We start from the raw sequence: 21,619 nt of genomic DNA on the forward strand, positions 1-21,619 counted from the left end.
AATATGTCAGCAACTGACCCCCCCCCCTCCTTCCCCCTAACCTGGTTCTTTGGTTATCTGAATCCTAGAATGATTTCAGCTTTTGGTATTCATTAGGTTAGGATGTTTCAGGTTGTTGTTTTGTCTTGGTGAAATTGTATAATTGGGCAAATGCGATCTGAGGACTGGATGGAGGTAGCAGGGTATTATGGGTAAGGGGAGGAGCTTGGAGCTCAGATCTTTAGCTTGGAAAGCTGCCGGCTCGGATCCAGGTCGGATCCGATACCCACAGGTTGCTGACAAATGAAGTTACCTACTCAGATGAAATGTTATGGTGAGTACATAACTTCTTTTTTCCATTTGTTGACTAAGAAAAACTCAATGGGCTTGTAGCCCTTCTTCAGAAGAGATCTGGGGAGAAAAGCACCAGATGAAGCAAGACACTAGCACTATACAAGAAAGGTTCTATATAATAATTCACTACACTGCACAATACACAAGATGGATTATAGATCACAAAGGAAATAGGTTCTTATGCTGTATTGCATCGAATAAATAGGATGTGTGACATTCAACATTAACAGTGTACTGTACCACACTACAGTCAATATGCATCTAGTTTAAGCATGTATGAAGTATAAACCAGAAGAAATCGAGTGACAGACTAGGTAGTTACTAAATGATAAGGAAGGGAGGGTAAACAAATGAGATCCTGGAGGAAAAAGAAAGTAAATTGGGGGGATTGTTTGCCAGTTCTGCCCATGCAAAGTTAGGTCCCATGGGGGAACAACGTTCCTAATAGGAGGTCTCAAAAGAAAGGTGCCTTTCAAGAAGGTCTTACAAATCTTAGTGGAAGCTAAAGGACTAAGATTGTCTCCAATGTGAAAATGGGAAATGGCTGCCATGTGACTGTAGCATGTGAACAGTACTTTTTTTTTTTTTGTTAGTGTTTGGATTTGTAAATATCATTTATCTGTCTATTATGATCTGGCTTTCTGCAGCAGTGCAATTTTTAAAACCATTTTAGCTTGTTACTCATTAGGAGACTTAGCCATCTACTTAAAAATTAGGTCAGTGCTGGTGAGTTCCTTAGATTTTCACAGGTTTTATTAGTTACTCATAAAGAGGATGCTGTGTGAGCAAAAATGACAGAAATCTTGGCATGAATAAACTACTGTATATAGGAATATATGTATCACATGACACAAAGACAGGTCCAAATAATTCCAAATCAGGGCACTGGTTTATATTATGCAGAGTTTCTTCTTCATGTCTAGAAGGAAGTAAAATAATTTTACTGTCTGAAAACAGCAGTTTAGCTAATCGAAAGAATGCAATTAAAGAGTTGTTTGTCCAGTACAAGCAAATAAACAGAAGTAACTGATACTGCCAGAACTTTATTAATAAAATTATACTTTTTAGTGTTTAATTACTGAAAACAAAGGGAACACAAACTGAATGCCCGCAGAAAGTTGTGGAAAAGGCTGACAAATTAAACTAAGGCAATACACAGCAAAACAGCATGCTATAAGTTTTCTGCAGTATAGATAATTTGTTAAAAACAGCATGCTCAAACACCTTTAAAGCTGATACGTTTCATTATATACACAAACACAGGCAGCCTGAGTAAACTAAAACCTTCTGTTTAATCAGCTTTTGGTTATGCATACTGCTGAGCATGATCCACTGACAGCTTATATGTATAGAATGATGGCAGCCTTTCGGCACCACAAAACAGAAAATAAAGCCCTGTACACTTTAACAATGACTCTTAAAGCAGCAAAACTCAGCAGAGCAGGGTTAAATCCCACAATGCACTCTCCTAAAATAAGGCCTCCTCCCTTCACTTGATACTGGCAGTAAACACAAAAAGGGAGGGGCCAATGTTGCTTACCAAATGAAGCAGAAAATTTACGAGTCATTAACTGGAGAAAAAAAGCACAAGTGCAGCATTCTACAATACCATGCTGTGTTACGGGAGAAGCTTCTAAAAGCTAAACTAGAAACATTTAAAACTATAGTATGCATTTCCTGTAAAACCAGTTACTACTCCACCACGGCGAGGAGTTTCTATTTAATTACTGGGAAGTATAACCCTGAAGCAAGGTAGGAACAAACTTCAAAAGTTTTAGCTTGATCAAACTGCTGCTGTTACTGCGATCAGAGAAGTTAAGGTAGTTTGTACTGTCTCTGAAAAAGACTGCAAAATCAAGTTCTGGAAACTACAAATATAATCAGCCTTGAGGAGATGTCTGGAATAAATGTCTACAGACTATAGCTTTTACTAACTAATAATGCCATTACAAGACTTCCAAGGAAAAAAGAATTCTGTAATTTTAAGAGTTTTATTTATTGAAAGAAAACAGATGTTGTAATGTAACTCCAGGTCAGCATTAAATGTGTTTACTTTGATGCTGGATAAATTTCTACATCTCTGCACCAATTAGAAAAAAAAAAAGAAAAGAAAAGAAAACACAATGAACAGATCCACCTGCAGCCTCAGCAACACTCTGTCAGAATTTTTTTCTTAAGCGTAATTTACTTTCGGAGCTACTGAAGACATCAGCTAAGAAGTGATATACAATGTAAAAACAAAGGTAAGTAACTATTACAACTTTTTTATGAGGCAAAAAGTAATGGTTGTGACACTCAGTGTGTGCCCAGCTGTTTGTTCAGAGATACTATATACATACCTCTGATATACAGTCACTACTCAAGCAGGTGAACAGCATTTTACAATGTTCTAAGCATGTTTGTTCTTATGCCAGTTATAGAAATATTACAAGTTTTTTTTTAAATGCTGCTGAATATGCCTTATTAGCCTATCAAACTCATCAGTTAGAAGAACCAAAGGTTGGATGCGTATGTTTACTAAATGGGAAATGTTTGAAACCCGTAGCTTAAAAAACACTGCCAAGGTTCCAGTTCTCAGGCTTATGTTTTTCTAGTTATTTATATATGTGTACTTATTTATTTTCATATATTTTCTCTCTATCAAGATGAAAAGGAAACTTGCAATCTCACGATTATTCACTTGCCTGCAAGTGTGTGTGTATGTGTGTGTGTGTGTTGGGATAGAATGGAGGCTAATTCAACCGGTGGTGGTGCTGCGGTAGCGTTGTTGCCTCACAGTAAGACGCTGTCCAGTTCGATTCTCAGCTAGAGCATCTTCTGCGTGGAGACATGCGTGAATGGGCGTACCTTCGTTGAAGGTTGTGTGTCAAGGCTGGTAACTCGGCACGTAAAAATCAACTACCAATCATTAGCGGACTGGAGTTCCGCTGTGGCGACCCCTAACCGGGAAAAGCCGAAAGACACAAACAAACATTATTATACAGCTTGAAAACTGCCCACTTTGCCTTTCACTCTCTGTTGCTGCTGCTGTATCATGCGCATGTATATCAGCATGTGAATATGGAAATCCTCTCTCCTTCAGAAGCATAGATATCTGTTTGGAATGCAGTTATTAAGTGGGAAGATTAAGCATCCATTCACAAGACAAAACAACTTCCCCTTTCAAAATGGTAAAAGCCCCTTGCCCTGCACATCTGCTAGAAAATAAGCCCACACAGTCACCAAATGCCAATCTCATGGCAAGCATGCCTCAGTCCTTCTCATAAGTATTTGGTGTACTGATCATAAGCACTGCATATTTACAATAAACTAAAAAAAATATTATGCAATAAAAACAGGAACCATATACAATATTAACAAGCAAACAAGAAAGATAAAAATACAAAGCTAATGTTATAGGGTAAATAGATTGTGACAAGTTAATCATGTAAATTTTCACTTGAGTAATGTAAACAATCACCACAGGTAAGAATTCTCTTATATAATAGATTTGATAAGTCAGCAGAAAAAAAATAATGCAACGTATGGCACACACAATATATTATTCAGTACTCCAATAGGTAGATATTGATGCTGCTTTTTGCAAGAATATTGTAAAAACGGGAATTTGAGGGAAAAACAACAGCTCTTATCATCGCCACATACATTCACACAAAAGTAAAAGCATGCAAATATATCTTTGTTTGCTGTGGTATTTTCACAGATGCACAGCATCTCAGTTTATCTGTCATGAATGTGCAGCTTAATTTGGAATGAGCTCTCCTCCCCTGACTTCCCAAGTATAACAAGGCAGACATTTAGATGGCAATCCATAGGCAGTATGGACAGTCCTTCATTAGAGGCCAGGGTTTTAGTTGTCACATTAGAATGTTTAGGCTGCTGCTGAAACAGAACATAATGCACAGTCCGACAAAAAACAGCAATCGGTTAAATTCCTATGTCGCAGTTCTCATTCAGATATTGTGCACTCTACCAGGAATACAACACACAGATATGCAAAGGAAGGCTGGAAATTCACCTAAGAATTCCCATGGACAGTGTGCAGAGGACATGTTACACAATCGCACAAAGTAGGTATCCAGGTTCAACCTCCACCTCAGAATCCACAGTTAGTGCCCAATGGTACATCAAACAAACAAAGCTGAATTATACTGCAGCTTTTTGTTCTTCTTGTAATATTCATTAACACTGGTTCATTAATGCTGTCACACTGTTGAAGAACAGCACCTACTGGAAAGTTTAGCTGTGGGGGCAGCAGGGTATGAATGGTGGTGTCAAGCCAAGTGCTAGTGGAAACCAGAGACTGGCAAATGACAGTCTTCACAATCAAACAGAGAAGGCTGTAACCAAACAGGTTTAGATGTTCCCAAGAATATCTCTGAATCTAAATTGGCACTGCAAATTAGGATAAAGGACATTCAAAACAATTTGGTGGACATGTCATAATGAAATTACATGAAAATGCACTGCTCTAAGATGCACACACTTATTAGAATTATTAAACTTACTCCTGATGTGATGTTATCTGACAACAGCACAGAAATTGCTGGTTTGCATTAACAGTTAACTGTTACTGGTTAATCTTTTCTATGGCATTCAATGTGCACACTACCTGTTTCTCTTGTAATTTAGTAGTCATCTGTAACCATTTGCTGTTGACAAAAATTAACTTAACTCATGCTCTCTGTGCTTGGGCTTTCTATATATTCTGTTTCTGATTTTTTTTAATTTTTTTTCAGTTTGATACAGAATTATGGATCTGCAGTACAGATTAAATATTGTTTGTTTACCAAGTGAGTGAGTTGGTCCAAACATAAGGTATACAGATTAAAAAAAACTACTGACAATATAACATTACACACTGTACTGCACTCATTTTAAACCTCTGACATTGTCACTGGAGCTTTTATCACCAGTACTCCATTAAAAATGGGTATTCCTGGTCATCATGGGAGAGAAAGGGAGGGGCAGAAACAAGCAATGAATCCAAATAAATAGAAGAAAACTGAAAAGAAGCCTCCACAAGGTTAAGGGGGTTGTTTTTTTGTACAGATTCCATAATCTATATATCCTTTTAAGCAGCCTGAGAACAAAAGTACTTTACTTGAAGATGCATCACCTTGGACCCTATCAAGTAGACAAATAAAGAGCAAAAAGTGAAGGTCACCTTTGGATTTCAGGGGGCCTGATTCCAAAACACTTGCTTTTTGTGTAATTGACCACTTACAACGAGATCAGGTCTTTTGGACTCTGGCCCCCCATGTAAGCCACTTTAAAGATAAGCACTATGGCAATGTGTGGGATTCTGGACACCATTGAGGTAAATAAGTTTCAAAGATGCAGTATTTTAAACAAAAGTGTCAGTTTTCAGAGTTTCAAGTTCCACCCCTTGAAGTACTACTTCTCCAAGCTGGCAGAGTTGTGGACATTTGTCTGGTTGCCTTGAGACTAGCAACTCTTTTGAGCTTTAAGGCAATACAGGTCATACTCTATTGGTTAGTCTCTGCCACTATTTCAGGCAAAAGTTGGGAACAGAGAAGAATACTCTCTTAGGAAATTATTCCATGCATCACTGCCATAGTGGCAAGGCACATCGTATATACTCTTACTCTCAGTCCTTTGTAGAGTTTTCTAAGAGTATAATAAAATCTAATAACCATTCATTTATCATCACATTAAGCCTTTTTGTACTGCACAAGAGAAAATCTGGTTGTAAGACCATCTTGCCAAACATCCCACAGTCTACAATGTCTATGGCACAGCAATCAGAAGGTATGGACAACAGATAACAAGTAAGCAAAAATAACACAACATAATTTTCTCTAAAAGGGGAACAATGGAGTAAGCCAATATGATGAAGACATAAATGGATTCAATTAACAGTGAGTATCTTACAGCATTATATTGTAATATTTTATTTTTCCATGTCTTCACAATAATCTTAATCATTTTAGATGGAAGAGAAAACTATAAAACTATGCATCAATAGGCTGGATGGAGTGGCTTTTGTCAAAAGCCAGTGGACGTTTCTCTATCAAATTTTCCTCTAGCCATGTAAACAAATGTATAACTTAGAATTCCCAGTGAAAATGAGCACAAAATACCAGGTCACTGGACTCTGAATTGCTCTTGAAGGTTCTTACCAGAGAGTCAAAATAAAACAAAAGAAAAACTAAAACATTCAGCAACCAAATATGATGTCATCTGCATACTCATGGGAGTACCCAGCCTGACAGGAGTAGTAGAAATGAGCAGTTTCTCAGCCTTGAAGTCTTTTGTTCTGGAAACTTAAGCTAAAAGGTTGCCCTCTAGGATTCGTGAGGTGACAGAGTCATTCATCTGGATTTTGAGATTGAGGACAAAAATAATTCTCAATCTTCTGATTCAGAGCAATAACTCACATAACATTAGGTATTAAGTAGGAATACTGACACAAGACTATTCTTTCCTGCTGGAAAATACTGCAATGTATGGAGCATGCAAGACCCTGCAAATCAGTAACCCTCCCGACCAATGTAATTACAAACGGAACACTACATTCCAATTAAGAAATGTCAAATGAATAGAATAATCTCTTTCCAAGAGAAGCTTTTTAATTCCTTTCAAATCAAAATTCAAGTTACACAATTGAAGGCATGCTTTTCTTAGGAGGTTAAGGTATGAAACCTGCTCACCCACAAAAAGAAATATTTTAACTGTAGGCTAAGAAGCTGGGGAATTGTCTCAGGGAAGAGCAGCTGATAAGCTAATTGAATGGCCCTTAATGAAACAGCATAAAATCTCACTGACTGTGCAATTGTGACAACATACTGGAGGGCTGTACCTGAAGAGGAAGTATGTCACTGTCATAACACCAAAATTAAAACCTCTTCCATTTAGACAATTAAGATCTTGTGGTATTTACTGCAGGGTCTATATTATATGAACGAAAGATCATATAAGCGAACGCTCAATGAGTGAAAATCCCAGACATCGAAAACAATATTGTGGGGGGCTGTGCCCCCCACACCCGCTGCTAAATATATATTCCAACTCCAAGATCGCACTACAGTGGGGAAAAGGAAAAAACTCCAATCTTCACTGTACTGCGATCCCACAACACGCACCCCCATGTCCGGGAGTTTCACTCATTAGAGCGTTCGCTTATATGAATTTTTCTTCATATAACACAGACCCTATATTATAATAGCGAATGCTGTATAGTGGATCTCAAAAAAAATGAACACACAAAATTCTGAACAAATGGAATAGTGATTTTTTTCCCCAGGGAAAAAAAAAAATCACTGGTCCACCAAAAAAAAACCCAAACACAAAATAAAGTGGGGGGATTTGCCCCCCCCCACACAGCCCCTGATGTAGGGGCCTGTGCCCCCCACTCCCCCCTACTTAAATATTCCAACTCAGAGATCGCACCACAGAGGAGAGGAGGAAACGGCAAAGTCTGGAAAACGGCCCACTGATTTTATTACCTGGGAAAAAAATTGCTGTTCCGTGTCTTCGGGATTTTGCCGTTTCGACATTTAGCTGTCGATTAAACAGAGTTTGCTATATTAAGCATTCGCTTACTTAATAGGGAACCATTACTGCCCAGCTTCCTACTGGACCACTACCTAAGGATAAAATATACTCTGAAATCAAAACATCACCCTCCAAGCTATAAGATGGAGAGTTCTTACAGACAGGTGAAACAGCCATCTTTCATGCTGTAGCATAGCATCCTTTCTGCCAGGAAGCAAAAAATGATCTCCACCCAACTTAACAGCAGAGAAAACCACAATGCTCCCACAGCTCCAAAGCTGTTCTGTAAAGCTTGCTTGTTTATGAATATGTCATTATATCAAAATTAAACCACTTCCATCTAGAGATCTTCTGGTAGTGAGTGCCCAGTTTCCTACTTGACCACTACCTAAGGAGAAAACATACTCTTTCAACTCTGCTTATTTTTTGTATCTACCATTCGTCAGTAAGCATTCAAAATTACTTTTACAAGTCAGTTTGTAGACTATTTTTGTAGTATTATGTCACATTATTCATACTGTTTTTGAAAATGTTTTCAAATAAAAATTTGTATTACTAGCATTAAGGATTTCCCAGTGTTACAGGGATGTGGTATACTGTACTATAAATAATGGCTTAAAAAACATTAAAAATGTATTCAAACATTCAGTTACAGTAAGAGCTTTCGCCTTGCTCAGAAGACTTCTTCAGACTGAATGCTGTTAAAAAAGCACTCCTTTTAAAATCCTTTAAAATCACGTGATCGTAATTAATCAATTAATGCTGAATTATTTTTCTCTTCAGGAAGACTTTAAAGTTTTCTTTATCATTCATACCTGGAGGGGATCATGCATCAAGTTTCACCTGCCATAAATACTTTTGAATAAATGATTTTTATGTTTTTTTAAACACATTCTTTATAGTAGTTTTTGCGAAGTTTTACTGCCGTTTTCATCCATTTTACAATGTAACATTCTCTGATTTTTGATGCCTTAAAGTTCCCCCTGCCCGAGCTTCCAGTTAAAATGAGATCATCCCAACTGGATGTTCCTATCAAGAAATGTAGTAGGTAAACAAAATATAGCTACCAAAACAATTTCACTAGGGATAGTTATCTTTAACAGCACTAGAGCTGATACAGCAGCAGCAACAATCATGTCACAAGAGAGAGATTTCAGTTTCAGATCCACCTTACCAAATTGGAAAAGTTAAAAAATTGAAAGTTATTCCTTTCCTAATTGTCAGCCCTCAAATAAATAGTGCAGACATGCAAAATGATTCCAAAAAACTGAATAATAATGTAAGACTAAAGAATGTAACTATGGTTGTGATCCTAAATGATAATCCTGATGGAAATGTGTATCACTGTACTGCAAGTGTACTGTCAGTACCTGCAAATGCAGTTTACTGTCATGTCTAAAGTGTAAAGTGTCTGGGGGTTCAGGCATCCACCTCCTCTTATATTTATTGTTATGGTTTACATGGATCTTTGTGGTTGTAGATCCTACACTCGTTTGCAGATGTTGTTGTTAACATTATGCCATATATTTGTTATTCTGTTGTTAAACTCAAAACATTTGCTTTGCAAAGCTGCCAATATGAGTAACACTGCAAATGTTATTGTAAAATATTTGTATGTGAAGCAGTCACACAGTCTGATTATGGTGAATGCTGAATTATTTGTTTTGCAAAGTAGTCACACACAGGTCCAGTTCTCAATTTCTCAGTATTATCTAACACATCCTTTAATAAAGCACAACACTTAAAAGTGTTTTATACTGTATAATCACAATGCAGAACTATAGAAAAAATTCAAATATAAGTTACTTAACACACTGAAAAAGTACTTGCAACTATTCCACTGTCATACAAATGTACACAAATCACCCATTAACATTCGTTATAAAGGTTTGCTTTCTGCCTCACAAAAAAAAGTTAATAAACTCAGTGTATATAAGCACACATATTTGGACAATCTGTAACAGCAAAAATTAAGCCATCTATAAACAGTCTTAAGATAAAGTTTCAAAACTTTACTGCAGTGTGTCATAAGGGGCACAAAGTCTACAGCAGTACCTCTCAGCCACTCCTCAATGTGATTGGTATTCAACAATATCCAAATGACATTGTATTTGGAATGGATTCAAAATGAATAGCGGGTTTTTTCCTAGTAATGTGATTTTTTTAAACTTTTTTTTATCTTACTGGGCTATTTTCATTAAATAACTGAGATTGGTTCAGTTTAACACTAAAGAAGAAGTGGCTCTGAATGTGAGTAGTTCAAAAAAACACTTATGACATATTTCATATATAACTGGTCTTATCTACAAATGACAACTTTATAAATAGGAAATAAAGTTGAAATGATATCATTAAAAGTTGCTCAAGCAGAAGCTGAACACAAATTATTTTATATATCATTCCTTATTCATTCTAAATGAAATAACACTAACAACCACTGCCATAAAACTTAGTGCTGATGTTTTCGTCTGTCCACCATTTTGCTTCCATTTTAAGAAACAAATAATTCAAACACATGAACATTTTATCGACATCAGGAAATATAAATATGCTGTTCAGCACCCACAAATCCAAAATGGATAAAAAAAAACCTTACTATGGACAGAATAGGGACATCCCCTAAAGCGTTCTTGGGACAGGCACAATTTGAACAATTCTAAACTCTTTCAAATTTGTAAAAAAAACTGTACTTGTGGTGAAGGAGAGAAAGAAAACTTTCAAAGGAGCAGAAAAAGATCCTTACTATTATGTGTTTAGTGCAGTGCTGCTCAAAGAACAGATGAAGTTTTAATATGGAAATGTCATGAACCGTATGAACACTAATGAAGCTATATATCTGAAGGTCTCCCCCAACCCCAAAGTCCAAACAGATGTTACGCTTGAGCTGTGCTATGGTGTCGGTATCCTGCAGGGTTCCACGAAAATGTTTTTTCTGCACTGTCAGGAAACTTTGGAAGTTTTACAGTGACGTGCATGGTGCACCTTTCCACAGTCTGGAGCTGGACCACTAGTATTTGTAATTGTTTAAGACAAACATCATTTTAAAAGCAACAGACTACCATGAGATAGGTCACTGCCATATTAGCAAATTAGCTTGAATTGGTGCAAGATTTTCAGTGAAAGTTACAGTAATGTGGTAACTGCAAAAATAAGGAACTTGGGTTTCAGAGTTCTGTAACAAATTAACAAATAGAAAAGTACCAGAACTTTATGCAAAAATTCAGTCAGTGCTTTGGAAATATAGCTCTGAAAATGACATTTATCACTTGATTTGAAACGCAGACTTTTCATTAAAAACCTGACTGGCCTTAGGTAACCTGGCAGCCTAGGTGGAAAGAGTCCATGACGCCCCACCTTCCCACTGCCCATCCTGCCCTACTCACACTATCTAGATTACATTTTAACTTCCCTTTTCTCATAGTTTGCCTTACACTTCATTTTTTCCCCTGCAGTTATTCATTTATTCATTCTTTCAACATGTTCTGTCTAAGCAAGACTCCACTCTGATAACTTAGGAGGAAACATCTGCAGGAAGTCAGGAATCTTTGGGCTACTAGGCCTCCCCCAAAGCTACGAGGGTTCTAGATGCCCAGAGGTACATTTTAGAGTTTTCTTTTTTTTAAACAACCATTTTTCCTCCAGTGACTGCCTGAACATTTTCAAAGAAAATCAAAGAAAGAAATTTTAGAGTTACTCCAACGTTTTTTCCTGCATCCTTTCAGCACATCCTAATTGACCAAGACTACACTGTAATAACTGCAGTTAAGGTAAATGTAGTAAGCAGGAGTTATGTGGACTGCTAGGTCCCCAGGAGCCCTGAGGTTTCTAGATGCTCTGAGATGCATTTAAGTTTTTTTTTAAAACAACCTTTTCTTTCAACAATGGCTTGAATGAAAGCCAAGATTAAGGAAAGAAATTCAGTATTCCTTTTCAACTTTGCTTTTTACTGCATCCTTTCAACAGAATCTAATTGACCAAGACTACCCTGTAATAACCAAATTAAGCTGGGGGGGGGGTCTAGGCAGCCAGAAGCCATGGGGGTTACCGTTTTTTTTTTTCAGGTGGGTTTTAGATGTTTTCCCAACCTTTTGATCCAATGATGGAGTGAACAAAAATCATGCATACAGAAAAGAAATTCAATCCTACTTTTTTAATTCATGGAAGAAATAAGCTGTATCCAACTTTTAATGCTCAAATCTGACCAAACACCAGTTCACAGTAAATTGACAAGATAAATGCTTTGAATATACACATATCATATCTGGGAATAGCACCCGCCCCCTCTGTTCACCTCAAAATGGGGAATCACTTTCTGTGTACCTACATCTGGTTTTAAATTGGGATTAAAATTAAGACACAAATACCCGCAGTCCTATTTCAAGCTGCTGCTGTCATATTTATATACAGCATGCCTCCTCACCCCATCCCCCAAAAGACAGCCACCTTCTGTGTACCATTCTGATATCAGACTAAGACAAAACTTAAAGTAACAAACAGAACATATTTGCTGTCAGACATATGTAAACAGCATGATTATTTACTCTCGCCCAAAAGATAACTACTTGTATGTATCAGATTTTGATTTTTGAGGAAAATGCAAAAATGATTACAGCAATGTTTCTAACATGTTACTTCTAGAATCAAGTGAAGAAAGTTAAAGAAATAATGACTACACTGTCCCCAGCCTAACACAAGATATACTGACCCCTGAGGTTTGGGAGGAATGTTAAAGAAATAATCCACAGCTCCCCCACATAAGTACAGCGAACATCTGTGTTCACCTATGAGCAGGGTTGGTTTCAGACTAGGTGGGGTTCAAGGCAGATGTGATTTCTAAGCTCATGTCAAAATCAACTTATACAGTCTTGGTGTGTAATGACCACCAGACCCCAGAAGGTTTGAAAGTCTGGTTATTTTGTGAAGCATTTATCCCTTATTTTTTGGACAGATGACTATTAAACTGAGCAAGGTGACAAAAGAGTCAGTTACTTTCATCTAAATAACCCATACCAAGCAGTTATAGCCACTTCTATGCACAAGTCAGACATCTGATCATCATAGCCGGCCTTAGGCATAGGCCAACTAGGCGGCTGCCTAGGGCATTGTCGTAGCAGGGGCACTTTTTCAGTATTTATTTGGTGTAGGTAGACCAGGATGGGGGCACCAGGTGGTGTTGTGGGGGCACCATGGAGCCCTTTTGCTTAGTGCACCAGTTGACCTAAGGCCGCTCCTGCTGATCATGATAAGAGGATATTGTGTAATGTATTTCACCTTTGTTCCAAACAGTTGCACACATTAAAATATCGCAAGTTGCTTTCCATAATCACATTAATCCTGCAAAGCCAAAATAATAAACACACAGCAGCAGGGAGCTAGTCATTTTCCTTCACAGAACACAACCATGGAAATTATGCCTATTCTTTCTATGCGTATCAGGTGTCCAGTTAATTATTCCATCTTACTTCTCTCAAATGCACACTAGTCTTGCAAAGCCAGGTAGTGACTGAGCAAACAACAGGATAGTCAGTTACTTTCATCTGGCTAACTCCAATCACTGGTTAATCAGCAGCATTTTTTTGTAAAATAAAGTAATAACAGTAATCTCACAACCACATTCCCTTCATCTCATCCTCACGAATCACAAAGCCAGAAATATTGCCAAAAAGCATCTGGTTCACCACTGCCAACATTAATTTAAAAATAGTAATAATACTTAACTCACAGTGCCATTCCTTAAAAACTCTCCAGAATTCTGCACAGTGTCTCTGATTTTATTTCATATATAGAAATCTCCCTTCAGGTATGCCGTTGTGCCTATATCTGAATGTTGTGAGGTGACTACTCCTGTGACCTTGCAATTTTTAAGCTTAATGTGATTGACATGGCTTGAATGTCAATTCAATTAGAGTGCCCCCGCCCGCCCAGATTGCCTGATGTTCTACAGGAGCATTTTCTTCTAGTAGTGGTGGTTTATTTGTTAGTTTATTTATTTAGTTATTTTTTTACAGGAAAGAAACATTGATCTAAAAAAATAAACACACACATATGGAAAGACCACCAATACAAGCACAACGCCCTTGGTGGTCACCTAGTTTGCTCATGCTTGAGGCTGGCCACGATTAAAAGCTTTACTGTAACACAATTTCAGGAATTCTACAATTAATTGATTGACAGCTCCTGGACCTCTGTTTGTAATGCAGTTTTAGCCTAGCAGTATACCACAGAGAGTTACAATTATGAGTTACTATCAACCATCACCCTATAGTCCTCAATTCGATTCCATCAGTTTCTAATTCCAAACTGTACCGCTAAATGACTTCAACATGTCACTTAAGCAGACTTTAATTCTGGATCACCATTTAAAAGGGGCACTTAACACATTATCACCTATGTGGTGTGGAATGTCACAGCTCTAGCAGCCTATACACATCTTTCATTCCACAGCATTTTCTGAAAAATAAACTTAAAAATCATAAACTAAAATTTAAATTGTTTGTGAATAAAAGTTATTAAAACTGTACAAATAGCAATGCTATCAGTAAGAAGTGTTCTTTACAGTGATAACAGTCAGTGCATTCATAGTCTTATAGTCTTTTCCATTAATATTCTAATATATTATAATGCACATAAACCCAAAATTATATTTTTTCTAAACTTTCACAAATTGTCATATTCTGAAAACTATACAACCTAGAAATTCCTGTATAAGTGCATACTTCTTTATATATCATCCTATGAACCTATGAAAATATGTTTAATTGTATAATCAGGAATGCAAATAATACTGGATATTTCTCAAGATGTACAACTTACAGTGCAAATGTCAATGTTTTCTTCAACAACATGTAAGGTTTCACCCGATGTCATGCAACAGTTTGTCACTTGTTTTGTGAAGTGTTAAGTTCATATGGAAGTACTGCCTATTTTCATAATTATTAACAAACAACTAGCAATATTTCTAGTGTAGTGTAATATAAAACAACATTAACAGCAACTTGTCCTGTGTTCCACATTGGTGTTTACACCATACACCTCAATAAAATCTTGGTCTCTCAGTTATGAAAATATGAACGTAAATATGAAACGATGAATAATAAGAGGCAAAGATTAATTTCTCCACTGCAAGACATCCTAGACTAACAGTCTTGGTGCAGTTTTGTTGATAACCCTTTGCCCTTTCTAATAATGCCTGTTATTCACTGGTAAATAACTTAAGCCAGATCCAAAAAAGTTCTGGATGCCATAAGGCGGTATGAGTGTGACCTGGAAATATGCAAAAAAAAAAGGCTTTTTAGGCTTGAGTGAGTTTCCAGTTAGTGGGCTCACACAGTAAACAATTGTATTAAAAGGAAGTGTCAGGATTTTTTGCTGCTTATTTTGTGACAAATATATCTATGAATTCTAAGTTATCTTCAGTATTGCAGTAAAAGTTTAAGGCAATAGTCCCTTGTGTTTGATAAGATGATGAAGAGTTGGTCTCCCATTTCTACTGAAATTGTACAATTCATCCAACCGTACTGATTTGGAAATCAGATTTTGTATTTTACAGTCCAGTGCTTTGTGAATACATATTCTGCGTTTATTATTGATTGGTGGAAAACAGTCACAGCCCTTCCTTCAAATCTTCGTCAGTACTCAGTGTGGTTTCAGCTACAGGTACCATTTTGTGGTATTGTGCAACTCTGCAGAAGCCACCAGAAATGGTGTCCTAATATTTTAAAATGCCAACATAAGAATGTCCATAATTACCAAAATAAATACCAGTGAGTGGCATACTTCATGGCCTCTGTGGCATCTTTCAGGTGGTAAAAGTCCATGATCAGTATGTACACGACTATAGACTATCATGACTGTGGTATTCATTTTCATCAAGGTGTGGTCATAGTACAGTACATTATCTATAATGGGTATAATGTACTCATATAGATTTTCTGTACATCACATTTTTGAAGGAAAAAAAGTCGTAGTAATACATGTCAACGATGATCTTCAGTGTTGTCTTCCCCAAACTACACTGAAAGATTTTCTGTGATCTATCACTTCCATAAATGAATTTGGATACTTCTCAAATTGGGACAAGAACAGGATTTCACTATTTACTGCACAATTTGCTTATTTTCCCTTACTAATAACCAGCACCTTGAAAAATTTTATGTGGATCCAAGCATGCTTGAATTCTGTAACTGATTTCACCTAAAAAACTCTTCAGGAAGGATACTCAAGTTACCCACCCCATTTCTGTAAATTAACACTTTTTTGTACCTTCCCTTCACAGTCCACCTTATAACTTCACATTTTTTGAAACCAACACAGAATTTACAGATTCTTCCATAATACCCAAAGGTAATGTTATGGTCAAATAGTTCACAAAGTCCTTATTGCTGTTTTCTCTCTCAAAATAACGAACTGTCTATTGTTTTCTGGCTGTAACAATGCAATGAAGAAGCACATCTTCATATGCTACCCCGTCAACAGCTAGAAATGTAACATGTATACATCACTGTGAACACATTTACTTTCTTCAGTGGCTCACTTATAGGTTCATAGGTTCGTACTAGGCTATCTGCCCTAGGGCATTTATAAGCCTAGCCAGAGTGTATGTGGCTTACACCACCCCTTAGGATGAGAATACTACACCCTTTTAGGGTTTAGTTTACTATGCCACTGTCTAGTAGTGACACAGAGATGACCCCCAGGGTAAACCTACGATCTCCCATCCACTCGTCGAGATTTCTCTTGAATAGTGTCAGTGAGGGGCTCTGCCTAACATGGACTGTGATTCTGTTCCAGAGTGTAGGGAGCCTCTGGGTTATGAATCTGTCCCTCCAGCACGTTCTATTTATTTCTGTGTTGAGGTTTAAGTCACTTGTTCTCGTGGCTCTGATGGATTTGGATTTTCTGAGGTGGAGCATGTCCATTAATTCAGGATTGGACATGGCCTTGTACGTCAGGCACAGATCACCTCTGAGTAGGCGGTATGCGACTGAATAGAGCTGGAGTTTTTTCAGTCGGGCAGCATATGACATATGTTTAAGACCCTTTATCCTCTTGGTGAGGAACTTTTGGGGTCTTTCCAACTGCTGCAGGTGTCGGGTGAGATACATCCCAAATGGGGCATTGTACTCAATCATTGGCCTGATAAGAGAAGAGTACAGGGGCACAATGACCTCCCTTGATCTAGATGTGAAACCCTTCATGATAAGGTGGGCAATATAGAAGGTCTTCCTAACCACTTTGGCAATGTGAGTGTCAAATGAGAGGTTACTGTCAACCTGGGTCCCTAGGTCCCTGATTACCTCTTCCGTACTTAATGGATTACCGCCTATGTGATAATTTGTCGGTACCTTGTTTTTCCCAAAGGGTATGACTATACATTTTTTGGCGTTCAGCTTAAGGCCATGGCTCTGGCACCAATTATCCGTTTCTATGAGGCCTCTCTGAAGGATGTTTGTGTCCGCTGGAGTATCAATTATGGCGCCCAGTTTGCAGTCATCTGTGAAGTTTGTCAGCCACAATCCTCCTATGTTTGCCTGTACCTCGGAAAAATAAATGCCGAACAAGAGGGGTCCCAGGACTGAGCCCTGTGGGACACCGCTTGTGACTGGCTTAGAGTCTGACATAGCTCCAGCAACTCTGACCCTGTGGGTTCTGTCCTTCAGCCAGTTTGCAACCCATCTTGTGACATATGGGTTTACATTTAAGCTGGTGAGTTTGTCTATGATGCCCGAGTGGGGTATTGTATCAAAGGCTTTTGCAAGGTCAAGGTAGGCTGTGTGAACTGCCTTACCCTCATCAATGGCCTTAGTGACTGTTTCAAAAAGTCGACCAAGTTCAAAAGGCAGGATCTGCCCTTGACAAAGCCAAATTGGGTAGGATCCAATGTCTGTAGGTCCCCAATGTCTTTGTTTATGAGTTCCATAATGATCCTCTCCATAGCTTTGCAGACCAGGCTCATCAAGCTTATGGGGCGGTAATTTCCAGGGTCCGTAGAAGCACCGCCTTTGTGAAGTGGGACCGCTGTTGCCGTACGCCACTCTTTGGGTGCGTGTCCTGTAGTAAGGCTAAGATTAAACGGCAGCCTTATGTGTGGGTTTAGTTCCTCTTGAGTTCATGTAGCACACAGCCCGGGACACCATCTGGTCCCATTGATGCTGTGTTTTTAGCTTTAGAGAGGGCGGCTCTCACCTGGGCATCTGAGATGTTAGGGAGGCTACACTCTGCTGGGATAGTTATTTCTCCTTTTGGGGGGGAGGAGAAATTTGCACTGAACCTGTCTGCCAGAATGTTGGCAATGTCAGTGGGTTCAGTGTATTTTGTGTCATTTTGTACTAACTCTGAGCATATCTGGGAGTTTCCACCCAGGTTTCTAACATAGCTAAAGAAGGCCTTGTGATTGTCTTTTGTGATTTTTCTATCAAAGTTGGCCTTGGATGATTTTATGAGTGATCGTAGTTTTTTGCTAGTACTGATCAGAGATGCCTTCCCTTTTAGGGATTTTGCTCTGTCATGTAGTAGCTTCCTCCTCCTGTTGTAAAGTTTGTTTATGGCTGGGGTCCACCAGACCGGGCGCCTGCCTTTGGGGGAATGGGTCCTGGTTTTATTTGGGATTGCATGATCCATGCATTCTTGAAGGTGCCCATAGAAGGCATTTGCAAAGGATTCAGCAGTGTGGGTTGTTAGCCCAGGGGCCTTGAAAGATACCACTTCAGTCTTAAGAAGTGTGAAGTTTGCTTTTGAGAAGTTCTTCACTGTGGTCTTTTGTGCAGGGGGTGGGGGCGGGATGTGGATTTCCAGTGAGATTAATTTATGGTCTGATCTTACCAAGGAGGGATGTACTTCCGGTGTGGAGCATTTTGTCCCCATGTTTGTGATGATCATGCTTGTGTTATGTGGCGGATTCTAGCTCCCGACAGGCAGCTTACTGTGACCCTCTCCTTGTTCAGTCAGGTGAGCGGGACGTCAGTGTGCCTGACTATGGAGTCACCTATTACAAGCGTGTCTGGCATGTTGTTTGGCCTTAAGGGCTGTGACTGTTTAGCACACTGACGTTGTGAACTATGTGTTGCATGTGCTATGTCTTGAGGTGGTGGTTGCTTGGGTGTCTGCTTTGGAGGCCTCTGTTGTTTTGGTAGATTTTTAATCAGCGCCTCTGAGTATGTTTTTGTGTGTTTATGTGTTTGGTTTGCAGTTGTGATAGTTCTATGTGAGACTGGGTTTGTGGTGTGCGTGGTTACCTTCTCCTCCTGACTGGTCTTGCCAGTACTGAACTGAGAGAGCTCAGCCTCCAGTTTGGCTATATAGTTGCATCTCTCGCATATATTTGTATTTGTTGGGAGGAGGAGAGGGTTGTCTGTGTACATGAGGCAGTTGTAACATTGCCTCAAGATTCCCAGATTCACCAGCTGAACAGGAGAGGACGCCAGCAACTGACCCTTCGACATGCTAGAAATAGTGAAAAAGATTGCTGTGTAACTGAGTCATGAGAATTTAGGTGAATGAAGTACTTTTGTTTGTTTAAGAGTGCTTTACCTGTATACAAAATGCTTTAGGAGCAAGTGCTGAGCTTTTCAGATAGAGTATAGGCTGTTTAGATTGCAAGTAGAACAGTTCTAAGGGAAAAATTGAAGAGCAGACTTGGCAGAGCCAGAAAAAGTTTATCCGGCGCTGCGCTAGACCGCGTAAAGCCGTGCAAACGCGGATTTTAAGCAGTGAACTACAAAAGAGCTAGGAATGGTCCCAAACAACCAATTACTAACAGCTTCTTGTGCTGAGGTCACTTCCCCCAAGGACAGGTAGGCTGCTCAAGGCTCCCCACTCCCACTGGTGAGCAAAGAAACTTCCTTCTATCCAAGTAAGGTAATGGACAACACAGGAACTACACCACAGCCCAGAATACAGCAATGCCTGTATACTGGTCTAAACTAGTAGAGAAAGGCGGGAAAACAAGGATTATTTTCTTGTTTTTTTTTTTTGCAGAAATACACAGAAAATGCAGAGACAGTGATAAATTAGTTACACAGGCTAGCACACTTTAGTGGGCAGCCTACACAGTTCAATTAAACAAACAAACAAGCAAACTTTCGACTAAATTCGACTAAATGTAACTTTAAGTGCAGATTTTAAAATAAATGCAGTAATCAGTAAAAAAACAGTTCAGGCTAGTTCAAAGTAAGCAGCAGAAGCTATTTTCAGTGAAAAAAAGCAAAGATACTTAAATCCAGAAGGTAATCGCTTTTTCAAGTTCCTTGCTGCTAGGACCACTCTGTAAACCCACGTGGAGCTTGTCTGAGCAGTATAGCCAGAAAAAAACGCCCAGAGGCGGATTTTAAGCAGTGAACTACAAAAGAGCTAGGAATGGTCCCAAACAACCAATTACTAACAGCTTCTTGCATGTTTTATTTGCTTAATTAATGTATATGAAAACTGGGCAGTTAGTGTCTGAGTTGGTTAAAATGCTGCACCCTTGAAAAAAATAATTTGTACACAATGACTTACATGCTGCACACCCTGGTATAAAATTGGTTGAATGCTTTTATATTGCCCTACAACTAATTTCCTCAAAACTGTATGTAATAATTTCCTTTTGTTGTTTTTATATAGCTTCAGATGCACACTATGGTGCACCAGTCTTTATGTTCCTATTTGAAAAGCCCCTGCCACACGAAAGCCCTTGTAAAAATGAACTCTCTAAAACTGCACACAACAGTTCAAATGGGATCTTGCTAATAGTTTGTATAAAGGAGTAGCAATCACTTGTTTTCTGCCACCGATGGCTGTCATTATACAGTACTGCAGTGACCCTCTTTGCTGCTCATTCTGACTGTCACCTGATATGACTATCCCCAGGTCACGTTATGCTGTTGCTCCTGCCTTTCCTTTAGTTTACTTGTATGATAAACACTTCAAAGTTTCATTTATTCTTCACTAGATTTAAGCATCCATATGTGAGACAACAGAGCCATTCCTGCAAGTCTCTCTCTATTATTTCATACCATTTTGCTTACCAGTGCTATTGCAGTGCTGTGCCATCTGCAAAACAGCAAACATCTCCTGTCAGATCACCTTCTGTGTCATTTAGAAAGACACAGAAGAGGAATAAACATAGAAAAGATTCTTAGGAGGACCAGTCCTATAACTGACCCTGTGGTATCCCATCAGTCAATATCCTTTTGTCTCTTTGAACTCCACATATAAAACACAATTTTACTCATACTTTCACTCTAGAACCCTGTGCAAGTGTATCTTATTTGCACGTTATAAAAAGGATGCTGAAACTGATCAGCCTGTTTCACCACGTCTAATCTTTGATATGTCAGTTTAGCACCTTTGAGGCTGAACTGACATTACTTCACATTTGAAGAGGTCAGAATCATTGTCAAAACCCCAAATCTAACAGGAAAAGCAAAATCAACCACTTGTCACACGCATTGCTGTTAGATTTACACACTAAACACAACCTTCAGTAGAGACCAAAAATAAAATTATTACATATATGAGTAGTATTCATTTATTTATTTATTTATTTGCAGTTTACCAGGAAAGTCCTAATGGGTCGGAAACCACTTTTCAGAGGAGGATCAGGGAGTAAAACTCCAAAATAGTAACAAAAAAGCATACAGTGGAACAAATATAGAGTAAACATTGAACATGCATTTGTATTAAGTACACAGACATAACAGAATATCGAACAATGCTTGTTCATGAGGTAAGGAACATAATGGAGTCTTTGGACAAAAGAGCTAAATAAATATTTCCTTGACTGGAGTGC

The 21,619-nt window shown here is 38.4% G+C and overlaps 1 protein-coding gene across 1 annotated transcript in view; it reads left to right on the forward strand.

The window, feature by feature from the left end:
• Positions 1-1,877: 1,877 nt before the first annotated feature.
• Positions 1,878-21,619, forward strand: part of GPR146 (G protein-coupled receptor 146) — a 78,399-nt gene continuing 58,657 nt past the window's right edge. The window contains exon 1 of the mRNA XM_044089530.1: positions 1,878-2,576. The gene's annotated coding sequence lies outside the window, so the exon portion shown is untranslated. The remainder of the gene's footprint in view (positions 2,577-21,619) is intronic.

Source organism: Protopterus annectens, chromosome 12.part0 (genome assembly GCF_019279795.1).
Source record: "Protopterus annectens isolate FY-2018-M chromosome 12.part0, PAN1.0, whole genome shotgun sequence".
Classification (NCBI taxonomy): Eukaryota; Metazoa; Chordata; order Ceratodontiformes; family Protopteridae; genus Protopterus; species Protopterus annectens.